The sequence below is a fragment of the Pongo pygmaeus genome, chromosome 14 (genome assembly GCF_028885625.2).
Source record: "Pongo pygmaeus isolate AG05252 chromosome 14, NHGRI_mPonPyg2-v2.0_pri, whole genome shotgun sequence".
Lineage (NCBI taxonomy): Eukaryota > Metazoa > Chordata > Mammalia > Primates > Hominidae > Pongo > Pongo pygmaeus.
In genome coordinates this window covers 27,041,655-27,060,272 of record NC_072387.2, presented here as the reverse complement: position 1 = coordinate 27,060,272, position 18,618 = coordinate 27,041,655, and the positions used below count along the sequence as shown (strand labels likewise).

The 18,618-nt window shown below is 41.9% G+C and overlaps 1 protein-coding gene across 1 annotated transcript in view; it reads left to right on the top strand.

Moving 5' to 3' along the window:
• Window positions 1-18,618, top strand: part of LATS2 (large tumor suppressor kinase 2) — a 94,468-nt gene that overhangs the window by 24,030 nt on the left and 51,820 nt on the right. The window lies entirely within an intron of this gene.

The following is an 18,618-nucleotide window of genomic DNA, read 5'->3' as shown; positions in this document are numbered from 1 at the left end:
GCCCACTTCTCCTCAGGGCTCATCTTTGGGTCTGTGATTCAGAAAAGCCTTTTCTGAGCCCCCAGTCAAAATTAGGTCCCTCGTTCTCTCCCATGACACCATAATTTTCTCCCCCAGTGTTTATCAGAATCTGCTGTTAAGTAGTTGTGCGTCTCCCTGTGTAGATTTTAAGGCCTGTGAGACAGTGGCTTTGTTCTAGTCGCCACTTTCTAAGACCGAGACCTGTGCAAGCTCTCAAAAACACCTGACAGAGAAGCACAGAGGCAAGCATTACGTCATAAACATTTTCATTCCATTAAATAGTCTTTTAAAATATGATTTTTAAAATTATTATTATTTTTGAGATGGAGTCTTGCTGTGTTGCCCAGGCTGGAATGCAATGGCACGATCTGGCTCACTGCAACCTCCTCCTCTGGGGTTCAAGCGATTCTCCCCCATCAGCCTCCTGAGTAGCTGGAATTACAGGCACCCACCATCATGCCGGGCTAATTTTTGTATTTTTGTAGAGATGGGGTTTCACCATGTTGGCCAGGCTGGTCTTGAACTCCTGACCTCAGGTGATCCACCTGCCTTGGCCTCCCAGAGTGCTGAGATTACAGGCCTGAGCCACCACACCCGGTCCTAAAATATGATTTTTAACATCTGCATTGTATTCCATTGTTCAAATAGATGTCCCATAATTTATTGTAAAGAGCTGGTCACGAACATTCTTCTACACACATTCTTATGGATATTACTGACTTCCTTAGAATACATTTTAGGAATGGAATTACTAGCATAAATGTTGAGAGGATTTTTACCATTCTTATTTGTAGTGTCAAGTGGGTTTTTAAAAATCATTCAATTGAATTTATACTTCCAACACTGCTAACGATGAATATTATCACTACTACTACTAAAAACTAGAAGCAACTGTCAGTTTAATAGTTGGCTTTTTTGTTGTTGTTTTTTTTTTTTGAGACGGAGTTTTGCTCTGTCCCCCAGGCTGGAGTGCAGTGGCGCCATCTCGGCTCACTGCAACCCCCGTGTCCCAGGTTCAAGCAATTCTCCTGCTTCAGCCTCCTAAGTAGCTGGGATTACAGGCACGCGCCACCATGCCGGGCTAATTTTTGTATTTTTAATAGAGACAGGGTTTCACCATGCTGGCCAGTCTGGTCTTGAACTCCTGACCTCGTGATCTGCTCACCTCGGCCTCCCAAAGTGCTGGGATTACAGGCGTGAGCCACCGCAAGGGCTGGGCTTTGTATTCTTAATTGCAGTAATGGATGTGTGTGATAATAGAAAGTAGTAATGGTTCTCCAGTTTTAAGTACTAGAAAGCTCTCATTTTGGCGGTGAGTGGGGAGGCTCTTATTGCCTGAGACTGGACCCACTTTCCTGTTAAAATGGGTTTTTGGCCAGGTGCAGTGGCTCACGCCTGTAATCCCAGCACTTTGGGAGGTTGAGGTGGATGGATCTTGTCAGGTCAGGAGTTTGATAATAGCCTGGCCAACATGACGAAACCCCGTCTCTACTAAAAATACAAAAATTAAGCCAGGTGTGGTGGCTCACCCCTGTAATCCCAGCACTTTGGGAGGCTGAGAGGGGTGGATCATCCGAGGTCGGGTGTTCGAGACCACTCTGGCCAACATGGTGAAACCCGTCTATTAAAAATACAAAAATTATCCAGGTGTGGTGGCACACGCTTGTAGTCCCAGCTACTTAGGAGGCTGAGGCACAAGAATCACTTGAACCTGGGAAGCAGAGGTTGCAGTGAGCCAAGATCGCGCCACTGCACTCCAGCCTGGGCGACAGAGCAAGACTCTGTTCCCCGAAAAAAGGGGGAGGGGGCTTTTGAGGAAATGCCTTTTCTCTGCTCCCTGAATGACTTACCTTTGTGAGTGGCGCAGGTCCTAGGTGGGCTCTAGGAATCACTGGCTACTTGTGTGCTGTGGTGTTGGTCCCTGCAGCCCTTTGGGAGCTGGGTCCCTCCATTGCGAGCAACCTGCTCTTCTATCCCAGTGTGCAGTACAGATATTAGCATTTTTTATGTGGGCTATAATGTGAAAAATATTGGAGATCATAAATATTGTTCACTTAATGCCTGTTGTGTCACACCAAACAGTTTACTGCCGAGATTATTTGCTGTCATGTGGTTGTAGAGATCTAGGCGGGAACTCGTGTACAGTCAAGATTGATGGTTTTTGTTGCCTGGAACCCCGATTTTGCCTGGCTTGATGGATGGGGCCCTGGGAGAGGGGCTCCGAGTTCTGGGTCTCCAGTCTGCAAGCAATTCTGTGTGGGGGCTTCATTTAAACTGTTTCTGTCATTGCCAAACCGCTTGTGGATGTAAATAGAGAAAACCAACAAAGATGTAAATAGGGGGAAAACCAACAAGGCAGTAGAATGTTTTATGACATTTAACAATGCTATCTTTTAGAACTATTTTTAATAGGGTTATGATGATTTCAAAATTAAAAAAAAATGCCACATCCATTATCATAGTCACTACCCAGCTTCTCTTTATTTTGGCCTTAAAATTTACTTGCCAGAAATTCATAGCTCTTGAATTAAAGCCACATTTATCATGCAATCTTTTATATATTAGGTTTTACTCGTTTTAGATTTTTCTTGCTTTTTTATTTTGTTTTGGTTTGGTTTGGTTTGTTCTTGTCAATAGAGATGGAGTCTTGCTATGTTTCTCGGGCTGGTCTGAAATTCCTGGCCTCAAGTGATCCTCCCGCCCTGGCCTACCAAAGTGTTGGCGTTACAGGCATGAGCCACTGTGCTCAGCCCCATCTTAGATATAATTATTTTGTAGTAGTGTATTTAGAAGGGAGATTTTTTTCATAGTTAAATTTTTACAATTTGTAGTCTTCTATAATTGACTTATTTGTTAGCGGATGCCTTTTTTTTCCTAAGAGTTCTTGATGACTTTCCTGTACTGTGGGAAACGGCAGGAAATTCTTCTCCCTTCTGTATCCTCCCCCAGCAACAAGCCTAGCTGTGTAGGCTCAGCAGCGGCCCCAGGTGTCAGAAGCAGACAGAAGCACTAAATCAAGCTACTGGTAGCTGATGCCACTGCAGAGGCCTAACGCCCAGAGGTAGAGTAAGAAGGATGCTGAAGATGAGCAGGCTGTGGTGGCACAGCAGTCCACAGCGTCATCAGGAATAGGCACCTTCTCTCTCTCTCTGCCACCCTTAGCAAGTGACTCCATCTTGGCGTGCACCAGACGGCACCTCTGCAATGGTGTTCCAGGTCTGAGCCAGGGAAGGATGCTCTGGCTCTGGCTCTGGCTCTTTTGTCAAGGAGCTTCCCCAACACCTCCCCGGTCAGGACCCAGTTACTCGGTCATGGGGGTTTAAGCAGCCTTGGAAATGTGTACTTCAGCTGGGCACATGGCCACCCCTAATGCAATTGGGCACGGTTAGGAAGAAAGGGAAGCTGGACCTTGGTTAGAAAGCCATAGTGTAGCCATGTGTCACCTTGGCTGTGTCAACCAGGGCATACCATGCACCTTCTGAGCCTCAGGAGTCCTCATCCACACACACGGGATGATAATTGCTCCTATGTTATGAGTTGTCCCACTGACCAGAAAGAATGTAAAGTAACTGGCCCGTGGTTGGTATACAGAGGTGGCAGTCTGACCACAATGCCATGTGTCATTAGTGCTCAGAAACTTGTGAAGTTGCTGGAGAGCTGGGCTTCCTGGTGCTGTGACATGCTTTACTTAATAATAAGAATGTTGTCCTACCAGCCTGGATGCGACTGGTCCCATGTCCCACAGAAATAACATGGAGAAGATTTGCTCAAACTTGTGGAATGTGTGTGTCCTTGTGGTTTTGATATATATTTGGGTGGTTATGACATTAGAAGAATTATTAATCATGTAATAGAATAAAGGTTGTTTTGTACAAAAGTAAATGATTAACAGTGACAAATTTCTCCAGCCAAGAAGTACACATTTAATGTAAATTGGAAGCAACTTCATTTGGCTTATAAAAGCTTTTAGTCAGCAGAGAGCTGTTGTAAAGCTAGTGGCATTTGGCATCTAGTAGGCCCAAGAATGTGGCCAAGTGTAGTGGAACAAATTGTACTCTGTGCCGGCTGTCAACCTTGGAGACGCTTACAAGAGCCTTCAGCGATACCGTGTGTGTCTGTCACCTTCTCCATGCCAAGTGGCTTAATTCAACTTTCCTGCTTTGGTGTTTCCACTATTTTTCTGGCGTTTTAGGCTGGAACTGTTAGAGTAAGAAGCCCCAGCCTGTGACTGGGTATTTCTGCATTGAACTCAGTGTGTTCGTTGCCAGTCTTCCTGTGCACATCTCTACCTCTCTGTCTGAGGTCACAATAGAAAGAGAAACCAAGTCAGCAGGGACTCAGCTGACTCCTCCTTTCAGGATTTCCTTGGTAGTTTCCAAATTCTTTCCTCTACACCAGGAAGGTGTGTTCTCTCTCTCCTCTACCCCCTATTCGCTCCCATCCTCCCTGTTTCTCTTTCTCAACCAGGTCTGATCTAACAAAGGTTCCTAGCTTACGTTGTCTTTGGCTCTAGGCTCCACTTCCAGTCTTTCTGTTAATGAGTACTTTCTCCAGTGGCCTGCAATTTTTTTTTTCTCTTAAGTGTCTTTGCTGCTAACACCCTGCTCTACTATACCTGGATTCTCCCTGATCCAGTAATTCCCCCGGTGGGCTTTTCCTGAATGGCAAGTGTCTTGGTAACCACTGTCCTCACCATCCTCTTCCAATCTGATCTCCACTTATTTCTTATACCGGCCCAGCCTCCCTGTTCTTGTTAGGTCTGCCCTCTGCACCTCCCCTGCCACCAGGCTGTGAGATTTTCTCCCACACTGGGTTCGCTCATGCTGTCACCCCCTGGAGTGCATTCCCCAGCCAGCCATGGTCCACCCTTCGAGTCCCACTTCCACGACCCATCCTTATGGCCTTCTACGGCCATTCATCCCAGTGCCCGCTAAGTTCCTTCTTTTCTGAATTCCCATTTGTGTCGGTACCATCCAGGGAACCATGGTAGGCCTCTCAGGGTCTTAGGGATTATTTAGGGGTGTCCAGTCTGTTCCCTGGGCCACATTAGAAGAAGAAGAATTGTCTTGGACCACACATAAAATACACTAATACTAATGATAGCTGATGGGCTTAAAAAAGAAAAAAAAAAAAAAAAAGGCTGGGTACAGTGGCTCACGCCTATAATCCCAGCACTTTGGGAGGCTGAGGTGGACGATTGCTTGAGGCCAGGAGTTCCAGACCAGCCTGGCCAACATGGCGAAACCCCATCTCTACTAAAAATACAAAAATTAGCCAGAGATGGTGGTGGGTGCCGTAATCCCAGCTACTCAGGAGGCTCAGGCAGGAGAATTGCTTGAACCCAGGGGAGGCAGAGGTTGCAGTGAGCCGAGATCATGCCATTGCACTCCAGCCTGGGTGACAGAGTGAGACTGTCTCAAAAAAATAAAATAAAAAGTGGAAGCCATAAGAACAGAGTAGAAATCAGTTTGTAAGTGAATTTAGTCAAATTGCAGCACATAGCTCTTACCTATAAAACAGAGTACCTAACCCTCTATGCAGTGTTGCTGCAACGTATTATCAACAATATTGTTTTTATCCATCATTACTGCACATGGAAAGAAAAGGGAAGGTGAGATCCTTAGGAACTAAGGCAGTCAATAGCACCAGGAGGAACCATATGTTGGCTTTAGCAGACAGCAAATTTAAACAGCTACCATGAAATGGTTAAAATGACAAATTTTGTTAGTTTTTTAAACAATTTTTTAAAAAGCTATTAAAAATGTGTTCAGACAATGAAAGAGAAATGTGTCAGAATTAAGAGAAAATACAGGGTTAGTGATGCACAGACAGAAATTTTTTTTTTTAGTCAGGGTCTTGCTGTGTCACCCAGGCTGGAGTGCAGTGGGTGCCATCACAGCTCACTGCAGCCTTCCTGGGCTCAAGCAATCCTCCCATCTCAGCTTCTGAAGTGGCTGTGACTACAGGCACACTTCGCCACGCTCAGCTCACTTTTTAACTTTTTTGTAGAGATAGGGTCTCACTATTTTGCCCAGGCTGGTCTCAAACTCCTAGGCTCAAGTGATCCCCTGCTCCCCCTCCCCAGCTTCCCAAAGTGCTAGAATTACGGGCATGAGCCACCACCACACCCAGCCCCAGACAGGAAATCTTTACAGAGAAATGGAAACTACAAAAATGGAAACTCTAAGCTGACAAGCAAAATAGGTGAAAAAATTTTTATTGGCTACATGGTCTCAACATAACTTTAGGTATGGCAATAGAAAGAACCAGTAAACTGAAATATAAATTAGTAGAAATTACCCAATCCAAAAATCATAGAAAAAATTGAACAGAAATCTCAGTGACTTGTGGGATGATATGAGGTTGTCCAGTATATGTGAAATTGGAATCCAAGAAGACAAATAGAAAGGAAACACCTAAACATTTGACACAGTAATAGCTAAAAACTTCTCAAATGTGGTGAAAAGCATTCATGTACAGATCCAAGAAGCTTAATAAACCAAGAGCAGGATGAACACAGATGAACACATAGACCTATCATATTTAAGCTAATGAAAGCCAAAGATAAAGACAAAATCTTGAAAGCACCCAGAGAAAAATGATGTTACATACAGAAGAATGATAAGATTAAAAGCTGACTTCTCATCAGACAGTATAAATGCTGCATATATTGAAATGACACAAAGTGCTGAAGAAAAAAAATACACCAAGAATTTTATATCTAGCAAAACTGTCCTTCTGAAATGAAAGTATCGTAAAGACATTTCCGGGGGAACAAAAATCTGAGGAAATTTGTTACCAGGGGACCTATATTAAAAGAAATACTAAAGGGGTGGGGATATGGGGGGAAAAATGCTAAAGGATATACAGGAAGGAATGAAGAGCACTAGAAACAGTAGATATCAATAAGTATAAAATACTAATTTATTTTTTATTTTCTTTCTTGTAATCTCTTTAAAAGACATCAATATTTAAAGTAAAAACAATACTTTATTGATAGGTTTATCATACCTATAGATCTGATATACAACACTATGAGTTGAGGGAGTTAGATGGAAATATATTATTGTAGAGTTCCCTTTCTTTTTTCTCTTTTTTTTTTTTTTTTTTTTTTTGAGATGGAGTCTCTCGCTCTTGTTGCCCAGGCTGGAGTGCAGTGGCGCAATCTCGGTTCGCTGCAAGCTCCGCCCCCCGGGTTCACGCCATTCTCCTGCCTCAGCCTCCGAGTAGCTGGGACTACAGGTGCCCGCCACCACGCCTGGCTAATTTTTTGTATTTTTAGTAAGAGACGGGGTTTCACCGTGTTAGCCAGGATGGTCTCGATCTCCTGACCTTGTGATCCACCCGTCTGGGCCTCCCAAAGTGCTGGGTTTACAGGCGTGAGCCACCGTGCCTGGCCAGCAGAGTTCCTTTTCTAGCTTAACTCAAAATTAACATTTAAATAGATTGTTGATATAGTTTGGATATTTGTCCCCACCCAAATTTCATGTTGAAATGTAATCCCCAGTGTTGGAGATAGGGCGTAGGGCGTGGTGGGAGATGATTAGATCATGGGGGTGGATTTGTTTTTTCCTTTTTTTTTTTTTTTTTTTTCTTTTTTGAAGCAGAGTGTAACTCTTTTGCCAGGCTGGGGTGCAGTGACTCAATCTCGGCTCAGTCCAACCTCCCCCTCCCAGGTTCAAGCGATTCTCCTGCGTCAGCCTCCTGAGTAGCTGGGATTACAGGTGCGTGCCACCGTGCCCTGCTAAGTTTTGTATTTTTAGTAGAGACAGGGTTTCACCATGTTGGCCAGGCTGGTCTCGAACCCCTGACCTCAGATGATCTGCCTGCCATCTCCTGACCTCATGATCCACCCACCTCAGCCTCCCACAGTGCTGGGATTACAGGCGTGAGCCACTATGCCCAGCCCCAATATCTTTTTTTTTTTTTTTTTCTGAGACAGAGTCTCGCTCTGTTGCCCAGGCTACAGTGTGGTGGTGCAATCTTGGCTCACTGCAACCTCTGCCTCCCGGGTTCAAGAGATCCTCCTGCCTCAGCCTTCCGAGTAGCTGGGACTACAGGTGTGCACCACCACACCTGGCTAATTTTTGTATTTTTAGTAGCAATGGGGTTTCACCATATTGGCCAGGCTGGTCTGGAACTCCTGACCTCGTGATACGCCTGCCTTGGCCTCCCAAAGTCTTGGGATTACAGGCATGAGCCACTGCACCTGGTGTTCCAATATCTTTTATAAATGCAATATAAATCCAAACATCCTTACCAAAATATTAGTAAATGGCATTTGGTAAGAAGATGATACATCAGATCAACTGGGATATATCCCAGATATACAAGGTTTAACATTAGAAAATCAATGTAATTCATCATATCAACAAAATAAAGAATAAAACCATTTCATCATCTCAATAGATAGAGTAAGCATTTCAGAAAAATCCACCAGCCATTTGTACCAAAAACTATCACCAAACTAGAAATAAAAGGCAACTTCCTCAACTTGCTGAGGGGCATCTGTGTAAAATCCACAGGTAACATCAACATGTAATGGTGAAAAACCAAATAACTTGCCTCTAAGATTAGTAGTAAAGTGTGATGTCCTCTTTCATCTTCTGTTGGAGGTCCTAGCTAGTGCAGTAAGGAAAGAAAAAAAGAAATAAAAGTACACATATTGGAAAAGAAGTATAACAATTTGCATTTGACATGATCCTTTTTATAGAAAACCTTAAGGAATCTATTTTTAAAAGTCACCAGAACTAATAATTTCCTCTAATAATTTAGCATGGTCACAGGATACAAGGTCAGTATGCAAAAATCAGTAGTTTTTTTTTTTTTTTTGAAAAGAAAACACATTATTTTATTAATGATTTTTAAATTTTATAAAACAAATATATTCCGCAATAACTTTAATGAATAAATCTGACACCATTGACACAAGTCTTTTAAGAATCCTTTAGAGGAAAATATATTAGCAAATTATTTTAGGACAAAATGGTTATAAAAGATTTTGCTTTCTGAAATCATAAATCTGTATTCTTAATATATATTCCTTCTCAAGTTCTGGATTTTCTTTTTGCTGCATTGCTAATTGGAGATTTGCAGAGCAATATTTTTCATGAAGAGCATACATTCTCTACTCTGACAATTGTTGCATTCTTAAATCTAGGTGAAAAAACCTAAAATGAAGATGTTTCTGCCTTTTGTAGATCCTTAATAGATAGGAATCAATTGTAAACTGACCTTAGCAAACTCTATTCCACACCCGCCATTTTGTTGCCATTGGGGTTTATGAATGACCTACATTGTATCATTACTCTGAAAGCAAAAGTTGGTATACATGCTCTGCTGGTAAATTTTTTTTTTTTTTTTTTTTTTTTTTTTTTTTTTTTATAAAACAAATTTAGAGCCTTTATTACCCCAGGTGTACTTTATTCACCCCGCATTGTACCTGTTACAGTGTGCCCCAACCCACGGTCCTCTGTCCAAGGTCAACAGACTAGCATTTCTTTTTTTTTTTTTTTTTTAATTTTTTAAATTTTATTTTTATTGTTTATGTTTCAGACAGTCTGAATATGTTTGCAATTTTTTTTTTCTTTTATTATTATTATTATTATTATTATTATTATACTTTAGGTTTTATGCTACATGTGCACAATGTGCAGGTAAGTTACATATGTATACATGTGCCATGCTGGTGCGCTGCACCCACCAACTCGTCATCTAGCATTAGGTATATCTCCCAATGCTATCCCTCCCCCCTCCCCCCACCCCACAACAGTCCCCAGAGTGTGATGTTCCCCTTCCTGTGTCCATGTGTTCTCATTGTTCAATTCCCACCTATGAGTGAGAATATGCGGTGTTTGGTTTTTTGTTCTTGCGATAGTTTACTGAGAATGATGATTTCCAATTTCATCCATGTCCCTACAAAGGACGTGAACTCATCATTTTTTATGGCTGCATAGTATTCCATGGTGTATATGTGCCACATTTTCTTAATCCAGTCTATCATTGTTGGACATTTGGGTTGGTTCCAAGTCTTTGCTATTGTGAATAATGCCGCAATAAACATACGTGTGCATGTGTCTTTATAGCAGCATGATTTATAGTCCTTTGGGTATATACCCAGTAACGGGATGGCTGGGTCAAATGGAATTTCTAGTTCTAGATCCCTGAGGAATCGCCACACTGACTTCCACAAGGGTTGAACTAGTTTACAGTCCCACCAACAGTGTAAAAGTGTTCCTATTTCTCCACATCCTCTCCAGCACCTGTTGTTTCCTGACTTTTTAATGATTGCCATTCTAACTGGTGTGAGATGGTATCTCATTGTGGTTTTGATTTGCATTTCTCTGATAGCCAGTGATGGTGAGCATTTTTTCATGTGTTTTTTGGCTGCATCAATGTCTTCTTTTGAGAAGTGTCTGTTCATGTCCTTTGCCCACTTTTTGATGGGGTTGTTTGTTTTTTTCTTGTAAATTTGTTGGAGTTCATTGTAGATTCTGGATATTAGCCCTTTGTCAGATGAGTAGGTTGCGAAAATTTTCTCCCATTTTGTAGGTTGCCTGTTCACTCTGATGGTAGTTTCTTTTGCTGTGCAGAAGCTCTTGAGTTTAATTAGATCCCATTTGTCAATTTTGGCTTTTGTTGCCATTGCTTTTGGTGTTTTAGACATGAAGTCCTTGCCCATGCCTATGTCCTGAATGGTAATGCCTAGGTTTTCTTCTAGGGTTTTTATGGTTTTAGGTCTAACATTTAAGTCTTTAATCCATCTTGAATTGATTTTTGTATAAGGTGTAAGGAAGGGATCCAGTTTCAGCTTTCTACATATGGCTAGCCAGTTTTCCCAGCACCATTTATTAAATAGGGAATCCTTTCCCCATTGCTTGTTTTTCTCAGGTTTGTCAAAGATCAGATACTTGTAGATATGTGGCATTATTTCTGACGGCTCTGTTCTGTTCCATTGATCTATATCTCTGTTTTGGTACCAGTACCATGCTGTTTTGGTTACTGTAGCCTTGTAGTATAGTTTGAAGTCAGGTAGTGTGATGCCTCCAGCTTCGTTCTTTTGGCTTAGGATTGACTTGGCGATGCGGGCTCTTTTTTGGTTCCATATGAACTTTAAAGTAGTTTTTTCCAATTCTGTGAAGAAAGTCATTGGTAGTTTGATGGGGATGGCATTGAATCTGTAAATTACCTTGGGAAGGATGGCCATTTTCATGATATTGATTCTTCCTACCCATGAGCATGGAATGTTCTTCCATTTGTTTGTATCCTCTTTTATTTCCTTGAGCAGTGGTTTGTAGTTCTCCTTGAAGAGGTCTTTCACATCCCTTGTAAGTTGGATTCCTAGGTATTTTATTCTCTTTGAAGCAATTGTGAATGGGAGTTCACTCATGATTTGGCTCTCTGTTTGTCTGTTATTGATGTATAAGAATGCTTGTGATTTTTGCACATTGATTTTGTATCCTGAGACTTTGCTGAAGTTGCTTATCAGCTTAAGGAGATTTTGGGCTGAGACAATGGGGTTTTCTAGATATACTATCATGTCATCTGCAAACAGGGACAATTTGACTTCCTCTTTTCCTAATTGAATACCCTTGATTTCCTTCTCCTGCCTAATTGCCCTGGCCAGAACTTCCAACACTATGTTGAATAGAAGTGGTGAGAGAGGGCATCCCTGTCTTGTGCCAGTTTTCAAAGGGAATGCTTCCAGTTTTTGCCCATTCAGTATGATATTGGCTGTGGGTTTGTCATAAATAGCTCTTATTATTTTGAGATACGTCCCATCAATTCCTAATTTATTGAGAGTTTTTAGCATGAAGGGTTGTTGAATTTTGTCAAAGGCCTTTTCTGCATCTATTGAGATAATCATGTGGTTTTTGTCTTTCGTTCTGTTTATATGCTGGATTACATTTATTGATTTGCGTATATTGAACCAGCCTTGCATCCCAGGGATGAAGCCCACTTGATCATGGTGGATAAGCTTTTTGATGTGCTGCTGGATTCGATTTGCCAGTATTTTATTGAGGATTTTTGCATCAATGTTCATCAAGGATATTGGTCTAAAATTCTCTTTTTTTGTTGTGTCTCTGCCAGGCTTTGGTATCAGGATGATGCTGGCCTCATAAAATGAGTTAGGGAGGATTCCCTCTTTTTCTATTGATTGGAATAGTTTCAGAAGGAATGGTACCAGCTCCTCCTTGTACCTCTGGTAGAATTCGGCTGTGAATCCATCTGGACCTGGACTTTTTTTGGTTGGTAAGCTATTGATTATTGCCACAATTTCAGCTCCTGTTATTGGTCTATTCAGAGATTCAACTTCTTCCTGGTTTAGTCTTGGGAGGGTGTATGTGTTGAGGAATTTATCCATTTCTTCTAGATTTTCTAGTTTATTTGCATAGAGGTGTTTGTAATATTCTCTGATGGTAGTTTGTATTTCTGTGGGATCGGTGGTGATATCCCCTTTATCATTTTTTATTGCATCTATTTGATTCTTCTCTCTTTTTTTCTTTATTAATCTTGCTAGCGGTCTATCAATTTTGTTGATCCTTTCAAAAAACCAGCTCCTGGATTCATTTATTTTTTGAAGGGTTTTTTGTGTCTCTATTTCCTTCAGTTCTGCTCTGATTTTAGTTATTTCTTGCCTTCTGCTAGCTTTTGAATGTGTTTGCTCTTGCTTTTCTAGTTCTTTTAATTGTGATGTTAGGGTGTCAATTTTGGATCTTTCCTGCTTTCTCTTGTGGGCATTTAGTGCTATAAATTTCCCTCTACACACTGCTTTGAATGCATCCCAGAGATTCTGGTATGTTGTGTCTTGGTTCTCGTTGGTTTCAAAGAACATCTTTATTTCTGCCTTCATTTCGTTATGTACCCAGTAGTCATTCAGGAGCAGGTTGTTCAGTTTCCATGTAGTTGAGCGGTTTTGAGTGAGATTCTTAATCCTGAGTTCTAGCTTGATTGCACTGTGATCTGAGAGACAGTTTGTTACAATTTCTGTTCTTTTACATTTATTGAGGAGAGCTTTACTTCCAAGTATATGGTCAATTTTGGAATAGGTGTGGTGTGGTGCTGAAAAAAATGTATATTCTGTTGATTTGGGGTGGAGAGTTCTGTAGATGTCTATTAGGTCTGCTTGGTACAGAGCTGAGTTCAATTCCTGGGTATCCTTGTTGACTTTCTGTCTCGTTGATCTGTCTAATGTTGATAGTGGGGTGTTAAAGTCTCCCATTATTAATGTGTGGGAGTCTAAGTCTCTTTGTAGGTCACTCAGGACTTGCTTTATGAATCTGGGTGCTCCTGTATTGGGTGCATATATATTTAGGATAGTTAGCTCTTCTTGTTGAATTAATCCCTTTACCATTATGTAATGGCCTTCTTTGTCTCTTTTGATCTTTGTTGGTTTAAAGTCTGTTTTATCAGAGACTAGGATTGCAACCCCTTCCTTTTTTTGTTTTCCATTTGCTTGGTAGATCTTCCTCCATCCTTTTATTTTGAGCCTATGTGTGTCTCTGCACGTGAGACGGGTTTCCTGAATACAGCACACTGATGGGTCTTGACTCTTGATCCAGTTTGCCAGTCTGTGTCTTTTAATTGGAGCATTTAGTCCATTTACATTTAAAGTTAATATTGTTATGTGTGAATTTGATCCTGTCATTATGATGTTAGCTGGTTATTTTGCTCGTTAGTTGATGCAGTCTCTTCCTAGTCTCGAGAGTCTTTACGTTTTGGCATGATTTTGCAGCGGCTGGTACCGGTTGTGCCTTTCCATGTTTAGCGCTTCCTTCAGGAGCTCTTTTAGGGCAGGCCTGGTGGTGACAAAATCTCTCAGCATTTGCTTGTCTGTAAAGTATTTTATTTCTCCTTCACTTATGAAGCTTAGTTTGGCAGGATATGAAATTCTGGGTTGAAAATTCTTTTCTTTAAGAATGTTGAATATTGGCCCCCACTCTCTTCTGGCTTGTAGGGTTTCTGCCGAGAGATCCGCTGTTAGTCTGATGGGCTTCCCTTTGATGGTAACCCGACCTTTCTCTCTGGCTGCCCTTAACATTTTTTCCTTCATTTCAACTTTGGTGAATCTGACAATTATGTGTCTTGGAGTTGCTCTTCTCGAGGAGTATCTTTGTGGCGTTCTCTGTATTTCCTGAATCTGAATGTTGGCCTGCCTTGCTAGATTGGGGAAGTTCTCCTGGATAATATCCTGCAGAGTGTTTTCCAACTTGGTTCCATTCTCCCCGTCACTTTCAGGTACACCAATCAGACGTAGATTTGGTCTTTTCACATAGTCCCACATTTCTTGGAGGCTTTGCTCGTTTCTTTTTATTCTTTTTTCTCTAAACTTCCCTTCTCGCTTCATTTCATTCATTTCATCTTCCAGGGCTGATAACCTTTCTTCCATTTGATCGCATCGGCTCCTGAGGCTTCTGCATTCTTCACGTAGTTCTCGAGCCTTGGTTTTCAGCTCCATCAGCTCCTTTAAGCACTTCTCTGTATTGGTTATTCTAGTTATACATTCTTCTAAATTTTTTTCAAAGTTTTCAACTTCTTTGCCTTTGGTTTGAATATCCTCCTGTAGCTCAGAGTAATTTGATCGTCTGAAGCCTTCTTCTCTCAGCTCGTCAAAGTCATTCTCCGTCCAGCTTTGTTCCGTTGCTGGTGAGGAACTGCGTTCCTTTGGAGGAGGAGAGGTACTCTGGTTTTTAGAGTTTCCAGTTTTTCTGCTCTGTTTTTTCCCCATCTTTGTGGTTTTATCTACTTTTGGTCTTTGATGATGGTGATGTACAGATGGGTTTTTGGTGTGGATGTCCTTTCTGTTAGTTTTCCTTCTAACAGACAGAACCCTCAGCTGCAGGTCTGTTGGAGTACCTGTCCGGCCGTGTGAGGTGTCAGTCTGCCCCTGCTGGGGGGTGCCTCCCAGTTAGGCTGCTCGGGGGTCAGGGGTCAGGGACCCACTTGAGGAGGCAGTCAGCCCGTTCTCAGATCTCCAGCTGCGTGCTGGGAGAACCACTGCTCTCCTCACAGCTGTCAGACAGGGACATTTAAGTCTGCAGAGGTTACTGCTGTCTTTTTGTTTGTCTGTGTCCTGCCCCCAGAGGTGGAGCCTACAGAGGCAGGCAGGCCTCCTTGAGCTGTGGTGGGCTCCACCCAGTTCAAGCTTCCAGGCTGCTTTGTTTACCTAAGCGAGCCTGGGCAATGGCGGGCGCCCCTCCCCCAGCCTCGCTGCCGACTTGCTGTTTGATCTCAGACTGCTGCGCTAGCAATCAGCGAGACTCCGTGGGCGTAGGACCCTCTGAGCCAGGTGCGGGCTATACTCTCCTGGGGCACCGTTTCCTAAGCCCGTCGGAAAAGCACAGTATTTGGGTGGGAGTGGCCCGATTTTCCAGGTGCCGTCTGTCACCCCTGGAAGGGGAACTCCCTGACCCCTTGCGCTTCCCGAGTGAGGCAATGCCTCGCCCCTGCTTCGGCTGGCGCACGGTGCGCTCACCCACTGACCTGCGCCCACTGTCTGGCACTCCCTGGTGAGATGAACACGGTACCTCAGATGGAAATGCAGAAATCACCCGTCTTCTGCGTCGCTCGCGCTGGGAGCTGTAGACCGGAGCTGTTCCTATTCGGCCATCTTGGCTCCTCCCCCCCAGTAGTTTTTTTGTGAACTAGCAATGAACACTTGAAAGTTGAAATTTGGCCAGGCGCGGTGGCTCACACCTGTAATTTCAGTACTTTGGGACGCCAAGGCGGGTGGATCACAAGGTCAAGAGATCGAGATCATCCTGGCCAACATGGTGAAATCCCGTCTCTACTAAAATACAAAAATTAGCAGGGCGTGGTGGTGCATGCCTGTAGTCCCAGCTAATTGGGAGGTTGAGGCAGGAGAATTTCTTGAACCCGGGAGGCGGAGGTTGCAGTGAGTCAAGATCGCGCTACTGCACTCCAACCTGGTGACAGAACGAGACTCCAGAAAGTTAAATTTAAGATGCAGTTTCATTTACAGTAGTATTTAGAAATACAAAATACTTAGGGATAAATTTAACAAAATATGTGTAAGATCTGTACACTTAAAACTGCAAAGCATTGCTGATCAAATTAAATATCAAAATAAATGGAGACAGTATGTTCGCAGATGAGAAGACTCAATACTGTTAAGACGGCAGTTCTCACAGTTATCTATGGATCCAGCAGAATCCAAATACAATCTCAGCAGGTTTATTTATTTTTTTTAATTGAAATTGACAAGCTGATTCTGAATTCATATGGCACTGCAAAGTACCTAGAATAGCAAAAGCAATGTTTTAAAAAAGAACACAGGTAAAGTCCTTAAACTACCTTACTTTCAAAACTGCTGGTCCTGACTTTGGACTAGACTATTGTGGGTAGTCTCTAAAGCTAAGCAAGACAGTGTGGCACTGGCATAAGACTTGATAGACAGGTAAGTGGAACAGAGTACAAAAATAGACCCACACTTACGTGAGACTTACTACAATTGATTTTCAACACAAGTACCATGAAAATTCAATGAGGAAAAGGGCAGAGGTTGAGGTTTTTTGTTTGTTTTTTCGGCAAATGGTGCTGAGACAACTGGATAGCCTGATGAGTCAAAATTAACATTTACTCTGACCTCACACCATTCACAAAAATTAAGTCAAAATGGATTGTAGAACTAAATATAAAACTTATAGCTAAAAACTTTGGGGAAAAAAGCATAGGATAAAATCTTGCAACCTTGAGAAAGGCAAAGATCTCTTAGATCCAACACAAAATTCATGGGACATAAAAGGAAAACTGGTAGATTGGATGTTTACAAAATGAAAAATCTTTACTCTTCAGAGGACATTAAAACAACAAAACTCAGTCCACAGAATGAGAAAAAATATTACTGATACATATATCTGACAATGAACTCACATTTGGAATATATAAAGAACTACAATTCAGTAATAAAAAGGCAAACCTTTAAAAATGGGCAAAAGATTTGAGGAGACACTTCACAAAAAATATATACAGGAATGTCAAATAAGCACATGAAAAGATAAGCAACATCATTCATCATCAGAGAAATGCAAATTAAAACCACAATGAGATACTACTATGTACTCATTAGAAAGGCTAAAGTATAAAGGTCTGATAATACTTAAGTATTGGTGAGAATGTGCAGCAATTGGAATTTTCTTAAAATTCACATAGACTTGTAGAGCAATTTATTTACTAATGTTTTTTAAATTAAAAATTGACATGAGGTTTTGCCATGTTACCTAGGCTGGTCTCCATCTCCTGGGCTCAAACAATCCTCTTGCCTCTGTTTTCCAAAGTGCTGGGATTATAGGCATGAGCTATGGTGCCAGGCCAAAACAATTTAAGTCAAACATACCTACCATATGTCTCAGTCATTCCTCTCCTATATATCTATTTAAGAGAAATGAAAACATGTCTACAAAAAGACTTGTACACAAATATTTATAGTAGTTTCATTTGTAATAGCAAAAAACTAAACGACCCCAGTGTCCATCAACAGTTGAATGGATGAATTTTGGCACATCCCTACAATAGAATACTACCAACCAAAACAAAGAAACCCGAGGGACCACTTATACAGCAGCATCAATGGGCTTCAAAATCATGCTGCATGAAAGATGCTGAACACAAAAAGTACATACTGCACAGTTTTATTTATTTTGTAGTTTAGAGAATGGTAACTCATAGTGACAAAAAGTGGATAATTAGTTACTTAGGGTGGGGTGGAGGGAGGACTATAAAGGGGCACTAAGAAAATTTGGGGATTGATGGAAATATTCTGTATCTTTGTTGTGATGGTGATTTTACTGGTGTATACATCTTTCATACTTGAACGGTCCAGTTACAGTGGATGCAAATAATTCGTTTCCTTCTCTTCTTTCTTATGCCTAGAGGAGGGTAAGGCATAAGATGGGTATTCCAGGGATTGGTGTTGATTTCATGGACAGCCCTCTTTATGGCCAATGCTTTCAGAGGTGGCTTAAGGATGGTCAGGCTAGGTCTTGGGTGGAGAGTCTCTTCCAAAACATCAGGCAAAATCAAGGCCAAAACCAGGCTGTACTTAAACAAACCTTACAACAGGGGTCCCTAATCTAGTCCTAGTCAGAGAGTCACGGTTGGTGAAAAAATCAACGCAGACGTACAGGGCCACATGGCCATCAGTAGCATCTCCACAGCTCTGCTTTTGTCTAGCCTGGAACACTGAGGGGTCACAGCAATAATTTCACTTCTTCCTCTGTGTTGAGGACGGGAGACCTCACCATGTATGAACCAGCTGACCAGCATACATTTAGTATGTCCAGATAATGTTGTGAGCAGTGTCAGTCAAGATCTGAACCTGTCTGGGTCAATGAGTGCAGACCTAATGACGATGAGACAGAGTTTCATGGCATACTACCTCACGTGTCATGAAGAGGGATAAAACCTAAGTGATCCGTCCTACATGACACCAAAAGGTAGAGTTATTGAACAAGCTGGTACTGTTCCTTCCAAGAAACCCTCCACAGGTCTTCCAGAAAATGATCCCATGTCCATGTCCGACCCCCTCAGATGCCAACCAGAAACTCTTTCTTACTCATGACCATAATTTTTTTTTTT